The following is a 9,920-nucleotide window of genomic DNA, read 5'->3' as shown; positions in this document are numbered from 1 at the left end:
TATAATAACTAAAATTAAAGACACGGATGTGACAATTCTCCCCACCTTAAATAATTCCGTCCTCGAAATTCATATTCTATAATTATCTTAATTTTTTTCCTCAAACAATCTTCAAGATCATGAAGTTATTTAAAATCACTAAGATTAATATTATCCATAATCATTAGGAGACCATAAATTCTAATGTTTACTTCTATTAACTTCATAATTTATCAATATCGACATCTCTGTAACAATCATTTATATATAACGCTGAGTAACTCTAAACTTCAACATAGTTTCCATCACCAATAAATCCACAATAAAACTTCAAATATCATTTGTTCAATTTTATATAATATGATACATTTTATGCTCATATCCTCCTAGCATTAAACCAATTTTCATTTTAATAAATTCAAATCACAATGGATTTTAACAATTGCATATATATCAAATATATTTCACTTATCTCAAAATTCTATAGGTTTCTATAAGGGAAAAAAATCACATTTGAACCACTAATATGTACGATATTATATTTTCTTATACTTCAAATAATCTGAATCAATGATTTGCATCAATATATAATTTATTTCATCATAATAACAATACATGTATCTATAATTTTTCACTCCAATCATGATTCGTATTATTAACTTCAATCATCATCATCAATCAAATATAAACCTTATTATTATAATATAATTTCCTATCAATAAGACTCATTTCATAAAATCTTAATATCATTATCACTCTTATAATTTTCCATTTAATTCCTTAAAATCAACTGAGCTAATATGCTATTTTTTTTATAATCACCACTATATATACCATTTATCAATCTAAATAAACTCCAATATTTTCTCCAAACCATATAACCAAGGAATACAGAGTACCTAAATTACGATAATCAATGTTTTTTACAAACTCCAAATGATATCTTTACATACTGTTTGGCTTTTTGTGGGAAATTGCGGGTGTGCCAAAGAATTTATAGTATTCTCGAACTATGGAATGAAATTGAGTGTGCTTTCTAACTTCTAAATATCAAACGACTGTAAGGAATAAAGAGACCTAATATTTTAAAGGATTCGATTATCAAAACGATACTAACCTTACATAAATGATTATGAACAAACAAAATAAAATTGATAGGAAATGAAGTGCTTGGATTGAAATTAAACTGAATGTCTACAGAATGAGAAATAAACTTGAAAAGGGAAAAACTGAATCTGAGAATTCTAAATTGCTGGAGTCTAGAGATAATTTGTGCTAGAGTTTTGTTTGGGTGTGTTGAGTTGTCGAGTTGTCCCTTTTTCATCGTGATTTCTTCCTTTAATAGACGTTGGGATAACTTCATGCTTGCTTCCATAAGTCACGTTCTCCACATTCAAGCCACGTCTTGAATAACTGCCCCACTTTGACTTTCACAATGAAATTGATTATGACGCCTTCTAACTTTCCTGCTTTCTAATTGGCTCACAAAATACACGTTAAAATATTGAATGACCTTCTGAGTTTCCTTTTAATTTACCTTAGGTTTCCTCCGAGGTTCACCTTAGGAAATTGGTTTCCCCTAAGGTTCACACTTAAGAAATCTACTTAGACGTAAGTTAGGCCAATTAATATATTAAAAATATATAAGTGCCAAAAAATTAAATTATGGTGCAAACACATACATAAAAGTCAATAAATCTATAATGTCATTTGATTTTCTTATTTGACTATAAATACTCAATTTGATCTTTATATAAACTTAAACTATAATCACACAAACTTCAACTAAAAATTACTTAACTATTATCAATGAAGGTACTATATAATTTCAATTTGAAATATACATATCCTCGACTATTTATGCTAATTCAAAATTAGTGTCTATTATAATTTCCAAAATATTAGTCAAACTCCATAATAATTAGTAAATTTTTTATTTTCCTCAAACTTATATCTAATATCTCTAATTCATCAATTTATCATTTCCTCGATCACGTATACTCTTAAGAACATAAACTCGTCATATTATTTCAAAGTCTTCTAGTCTTATTTAACATCTAATATATATAGTTATACACTAATTATTAAACTCTCAAATATCAATTTCAAGTCATACTTAATATCATGTATGTAACTCATATCACCAAATACTAACCACCAAATCTCATTTTTACACCTCATTAGCTAGTTAGTCAATCCAAAAAAAATTCCAAATTATTTCTTAGCTATGACTAAAAATTCATATTTCTCACTTATTATCAACCTTAGATCTGAAGAATTTAAGCTAAGCTCTAATACCAAACTGTCACATCCGACCCTAAACGACCTCAATCGGTATCAGGCGTGAAATAGAAAGATCACAATCAACACTTAAGAGTCTCCAAATTATCCAAATATCATAATATCATTTTTTTTCTAGGCATTCCTCTTAAATATATATTCTAAATAAATTTATATTCCTACTACATTAGTCATTCAAGAACCTCAACATATTTACGAACTTCATTATATTACAATTGAAATACTAAAGTTCTAATGATAATTCTAACAATGCGCAACAACCTCCAATCCTCGCCTAATCGGTCGATAACCTTCTCTATATCTTGTACTTTAGTCATTCCTCTTAAATATATATTTGAAAACATTTTTTCTAGGCATTCCTCTTAAATATATATTCTAAATAAATTTATATTCCTACTACATTAGTCATTCAAGAACCTCAACATATTTACGAACTTCATTATATTACAATTGAAATACTAAAGTTCTAATGATAATTCTAATAATGCGCAACAACCTCCAATCCTCGCCTAATCGGTCGATAACCTTCTCTATATCTTGTACTTTCTCCCCTAAAAACATTAAAACATTTGAAAACGTGAGACAAAAATCTCAGTAAGCAATTATAAACTACATAAATATATATATATATATATATATATATATATATATATATATATATATATATATTAATTTCCAAAATGCATCATATAAAATTCATATTCTTAAAAATAAACATTTTATGGATTAAATCATATAATAAAATAATCAAAATAATACTTTTAACCAAATATGCAATTTAAAATATCATAAGCTTGTTATAACATTATTTTTTAAATTATCCCACATTGTCAAGATGTAAATCATTGTATTAAAATACTTAATACCAAAATTTGTGTTCAAAATAGTTATATGTATTTATTTCTTTAAAATCTCAACTATACAAAATAAATAGATTTGCAATTAACCATTTACTCAAATCAATTGTATATTAATAAATACTTCATAACCGTATATCAATATATACTTCATAAATCCTATATCAATAAACACTTTGTAAACCGTATATCAATGAATACTTCAAGAAATGTATATCAATAAATACTTCATAAAACGTATATCAATAAATACTTCATAAACCGTATCCATCCTAGGGAAAATCTTTGTATGTATCAATCCCCACAATATAATAGAATCGAGATATCTCATAATTTTGCCTAACCCGCATGGTCTTACTCAACACTTCTTTGTCATACTCGATAGGTCTTTCAACTCTATATACATGCCATATTTCTCACTAAATACGGTTTTTCATTAAAACCACCTATCCGGATTACTCTTGATAGATACTAAAAATATTATAATTTCATGATATATCTTGTGATCATACATATAAACTTTATTTCATAAATTATAAGTTATCAAAAACACTATTTTAATCATCTTAAAATCAAATATTCACCTTAAGAAATAAAATTTATAAAGATAACTTAACATATATGTATATATACTCAAAATTATAAAAAGGTAGTTGATAAATTACTTACTTCAGCAATTAATCGACGAAAGACACAACCCGAGTCTCAAAATCTGTCTAATATACAAACCCGTCTTAAAGACTTTGCACTCTGATTTTCACCATTTAAACTATGAAATGAAGTGTCTAGATATTCTCAATTAACTCAATTTACTACTAACGTTCTCTCATTCACACTCTTAATTTCACTTTATTCTATCTCTTTTTTTTTCTTTTTTTTTTATTGGTCCATAAGGAAACAATGTATGGATGAATATATCTTTTTTTTAAATAGATTTATAAATATACTAACCTTTTTCTTTGGTATGCATGAATGCCACATCTCATCTTGCATGACACATTTCAATATGCATTTTTTAATTATTTAAAAATTTATGCATGAAAGCCACCACCTCATTTATTTGACATGGGTAGCTGACATACTAATTCATATTAACAATTTATGAAAAGTCTTTTTTTAGTAATTACTTATTTTTGCAATAAAATTAAAAATTCTTAGAATTAATATAAAATTCTAAAATAAAATATTGCTAGAGAAAAATGGCGTAAACCAGTATCTTAAATTAAAACCACTATTATGAATATATATATATATATATATATATATATATATATATATATATATATATAATAATAATAATAATAAATTAAAAAGTAACGAAATACTTCAATTAATAATAATAATAAACTTATTTTCATGTGAGAGCTTTAGGTATATGCATGCATAATGGAAAGCATGCATGATGAACACTTGTCAAGTTTTAAGATCATGTAAATATTGATTTTTATTTTATATTTTTTTATTATAAAAATTACATGACATTTTGGTAATTCTTTTTCACATTTTTTAATCATACAAATTAACTACTACGAAAACACAAATTTTGATTTGTATTATTGATCTTCCCAATAAGGGAAATAGTTCATTTTGAACCCTATAAAATTTAACTTTTTTTAATACTTAACCAAAACTTTTAATTTTACATTTGAAGCATGAAATTCGATTCCAAACTATATCCATAATACCCAATTAACTCACCAATCAATAAATAACTATAAGATAACCTAATATTATGATATGTTTAATTAATTGGTGGATCCATTATGATTGAGTGATTATAAAGTTTAGGGTAAGTAATTTATTAGTCCCCTACTTTTTACCTATCACACTGTTTAGTCCCCTATTTTGAAAAACACATTATAAGGTCCATAGTTTTTGCCAATATTAACACTTTGGTCATTTTGTTTAGTTTTTCTAGACTTGTAACCGTTATATTTAATGTAAACATACAAATATAAGATAACAAAGTAACATGATCATTTTGTACTGTGTTGTGGCTTTCCTAAATTCTAAGATATGTTCGATTAAAAATCTAAAAAAAATGGACAAACGGACCAAAGGATTAATATTGGCAAAAATAGAGACCTTAAAATGTGTTCTTCAAAATAAGACGACTAAACAGTGTGTTAGGTAAAAATTAAGGGACTAATACATTATTTAATCTAAAGGTTAACTATTGGAGTTAGATAGTTTAATAAAATATAGTTTATTAAATGGATGATGTGGCATGTATGCGAGTATAAACTTTAGATGCGGTTAGACAGAACCCAAATCGTTTTGACAATTAACGAGATAGCCACTAATGGTGCCTACAACCAGTATGACAGTAAAAAGTAAATAATGAGATGGGTGGCAACGGTAATAGTGCCTACAACAATTATAATATCTAAAGCTATACAGGGGTAACTTCCTTTAAATTTTTTAGCATTTGTTTCTGATTGAACATTGAAATGGAAGTTTCAGTTATATCCGTAGAAAGCATAAGACCATCTTCTTCACATGTTCATGATCTGAAACCTTTCAATCTCTGCCTTTTAGACCAGCTTATACCCACCACTTGTTGAAATAATAAACTTATAATTAATAGTCTTAATTTGGTTCAGTGTATTATCCAAGAGTCATTTCTGTATCTGTATTTATAGAGTGTCCAAGAGTCATTTCTGTACATGTGTTTGTATCTGTATTTATAGAGAGTTAATGTGGTTTACTAAGAGTCATGTTTGTAATCTATAAATACCTATCAATACAAAGTAGTAAGGCAAGAGAATCATAAGAGAATTTCTTCCAGCAATTATACTCTTCCTCTGTACCTCTGAAAGTTTATTTATTTGATCCAACAAATTGGTATCAGAGCCAGACAAAAATTCTCCTGAAAATTGAGAATCATGGTGAAAAGAGAAATCGCCATTGATTCGTGGGAGACCAAGTCCCAGATTTGGAAAGCTATGCGCTTATGCATAGATGACATCAAAGAACAAGTAGATTCTTTGACCTTCGAGGAGATCAGGAGGTTGTTGGAGAAGGAATTGGGATTGGAGAAATATACATTGGATGGACAGAAGAAATTTGTCATGCAATGTTTGGTGGAATCCTTAGAAAATGATGATGATGAGAATTCTGAGGATTTAGGAGAAATTGGTGAAAGACATGCGAAGGTACAAGAACAAATATCTGATGATGAGGAGAAAATGGAAGATTCTCCTGTGATGGGTCTTTTGCCAGAAACTGATCCAGTCAGTAAGAAGAAAGAAGTTCCAAGTAAGTTCAACATTAGCAAGGCCATGATGAAGAGAGTTTCCTATATTAAAGCCAATTATGAGGAACTTACAACGGTCCGTCTTTGTCGACTGTTAGAGGAAGATATGGGAATTGAGAAATTTGCACTTGATCCATTCAACAAATATATAAGCAATCATATAGATGAGGTATTGCAATGGGCTGATGAGAATTCAGAGTCTTCAGACAGAGACGACGATCAGGATGAAGATGAAGAAGTAAAACCAGAGAAGAAAAATGTGCAAAATTCGAAAGTATCTAAGAAGAGGTAGAGGCTTGAAAAAGAAATCAAAGTATCAGAAGAGAAGCAGAGCAAGCATGTGGAAGAAGAAGCAAAAGACAACACAAGTGCAGAAGGTATTGAGAAAGCCTTTGATAAAATCAAGCAAGTGCTTGAGAACAAATGTGAGGTCAAGCTAATGAAGGAATTGAAGGAGACATTTTCCAATGAAGGATTGTCATCAAAAGCATCTGAAAAAGAAGTCAAGGAAGTTGAAAAGAGAAAGGAAAGAGTGAAAGAACTCGGTGTAATTGACATGAGTAGTATTATGTCAATGTCATGTAGAAGGTACACTACAAGTTATGTTCCACATCCAAACCCCAAAATATCAGTTGACAGTGATAATAGTGATGTTGATGGTACTAACGAAGATGATGATGATGAGGAAGAAGAAAATGATGGAGATACTAATGGGGATGATGGAAGCTACCATGAAGATGTCTATAACAATGAATTTCGAAGAAAACGTTGGAGATAATTATGGGGTTGATGGAAGCTAGAGTGAAGAGATGAAGTTTAAAGATTTAAACAGATTACAGACTACCGACTGTTTTTGGTGTTACGAAAGGGATAAAAAAATTATAAGTTTAAGGGGGTGTGTTGAAATAATAAACTTATAATTAATAGTCTTAATTTGGTTCAGTGTATTATCCAAGAGTCATTTCTGTATCTGTATTTATAGAGTGTCCAAGAGTCATTTCTGTACCTGTGTTTGTATCTGTATTTATAGAGAGTTAATGTGGTTTACTAAGAGTCATGTTTGTAATCTATAAATACCTATCAATACAAAGTAGTAAGGCAAGAGAATCATAAGAGAATTTCTTCCAGCAATTATACTCTTCCTCTGTACCTCTGAAAGTTTATTTATTTGATCCAACACCACTTATACTCCTAATTCTCTTCTATAACACTAAGAATTTTCATATGAAAAACACCCAAATCACAGCTCAACTAAAATGGTCACTCTCCAACACTCAATCGACAACTTCAACGTGGGTGTTCCTTATTTCGAAGCTCGAGTAAACTGTCATTTGTCGGGTTTCCTCAGACATCATCAAATAGAAACGTTGGCTCCTTCCATACCAAAATTTCGACAGACAACTTGATCCAACAATACCACAACTAGCTGTGCAAGTGAATGTTTTCGACTGCGGCAGCATTGCTCTCGGCCTGTGTTGGTCCCACAAGATCATGGATGGAATAACATCCGGTTCCTTTCTTAAGACATGGGCAGCCAATTTTAGTGGTTCCTATAAAAACCTCATACAGCCTAGCCTATCCGAGGCTTCATCGATGTTTCCACCGCAGAAATCATTGTCTTCTCGCTATACGTCATTGACCAATAGCATTTGGTTCGGTGAACGCGCTTGCAAGACAAGGCGATTCGTGTTCGATGCGAATGCAATAGATGCTTTGAGGACAAAAGGAAGAAGTGAGTTGGTAGAGAATCCAACTCGAGTTCAAGCATTAAGTGCTTTCATATGGAAATGTGCTATGAAAGCTTGCAATAGAATATCTGGTTCCTCCATTCGGCCATCTGTGATGATTCAATCAGTCAATATCCGAAGACTAACCAATCCACGAATGTCACATTCAATCGGAAACCTGGTTTTGCATTCAAATGCAAGGTATAATCCTGACGAGATGGAGATGGAGATGAATCAGTTGGTGAGTTTATTACAAGAAAGTGTAGGAAAAATCAATAGTGAATATGTAAAGACTATGTCAGGTGATGAAGGGTGTGCAGCCATTTTAAGAGACAAAGATGAGCTTGTAGAGGCTTCCATGGAGAATAATCCTCATATGTTTACCTGTGCAAGTTGGAATTCTTTAGGTTTTAATGAGATTGATTTCGGATGGGGGGAGCCTATTTGGGTTGGAGTATGTGGAGAGATGAGTGGTGATTCAAATGATGTGATTCTTATGGATACGGGAAGAAGAAGAAGCAATGCATTTGAGGCATGGAGCACATTAGGTGAGACCACCATGGATGTTCTTCAACATGATCCTGAGTTTCTTGCTTTTGCAAATTCTTCTGAAAATGTTGTAATCTAATTTGAATGATTTGTGGTATGATGCTTTCGATTTCTGTTGTTTGAGAAGATGATTTTTCAATTTGTCATATATTGAACATGTTCTGGGTTTTAAAAGCTTTATTGGTTGTGCGCTTCTGATTATGTTCTTCATCTTTGGGTTATTTACTTCCACAGGTCGTGTTCATGGATTAACAATGCAAATTATACAGAAGTTTCAAGAGTTTTAAATAGAAGAAATTTTGTTTATTAGGGTTAAAGATGAAAAAATTATGTTTACCGATGAAGTTTCTGTATGAAATCAGTGGTCTGTTCAGTCTCTTCAGAAAATGAAGCCGGTTCGTTATTAGTATGGAGCCAGCCACGGAATTTATTCTCCCTGAAGCTTAGTCCTAAACCAAATCCTAACTTTTAATAGTTTTTGGTCCATTGACTCACTAAGCAACATAAATTTTACTTTTATATAACTGAAACTCATTCCGTCAAAATTTAGCCCTCATTGTTAGTATAATGTAGTTTGTCCTAATCCAGGTCCGTCCCCGAGCATGGGCAGGAGAGGCGTATGCCCAGAGCCCAGGGATGAAAGGAGTCCAATTATAATAATATATAGTACTATCATAGGCTTTTAAACTATACTTGATTATTTTTCAAAAAAAAATATACTTGATTAAATTAAAAAAAATACTTTGATTAAAAATATTGTCATCATATTCTTTTCAAATTAAAAACAGTAAGCATTATTATTATAAAAAAAAACGTTGGTATTAGATTAAATTTTAAAAAAAGTTACACTTAATTAAAAACATGGGCTTCAATTACTAGGTAGTGTTGGTAAATTCTCTAATTTACGTCGGATTTTTTCCAAATTTCCTAATAAAAATGTGGGACATCAATTCCCTAATTTATCTGAAAGTCTTTCCATAATTATCTTTCCCACCATCAATCCTAACAAAATATCTAATTTATCTTTTTCTTCTTTAGTCACACTCCAATCCCAAAAAATATCAAACGGTAATGTTATTCTGCATCTGTAGTTCATATTCAATTCATCACATATACAATCAATTTTGTTCTCTAATCACCTCACTGTGAAACTTCTAATTGCTAATAGCTTTTTTTTTTGTCTTTGAGAAATCGTATCAGATTCTGATTTACTTGTTCTTTAGAGGCAATTTGGAAGAAAAGCATCAAAAT

General features: G+C 30.1%; 1 pseudogene; it reads left to right on the top strand.

The window, feature by feature from the left end:
* Nucleotides 1–5,587: 5,587 nt before the first annotated feature.
* Nucleotides 5,588–8,748, top strand: LOC136222833 (stemmadenine O-acetyltransferase-like; annotated as a pseudogene).
* Nucleotides 8,749–9,920: the final 1,172 nt, after the last annotated feature.

This window comes from Euphorbia lathyris, chromosome 3 (assembly GCF_963576675.1).
Source record: "Euphorbia lathyris chromosome 3, ddEupLath1.1, whole genome shotgun sequence".
Lineage (NCBI taxonomy): Eukaryota > Viridiplantae > Streptophyta > Magnoliopsida > Malpighiales > Euphorbiaceae > Euphorbia > Euphorbia lathyris.
This window is presented reverse-complemented; position numbering and strand designations above follow the sequence as displayed.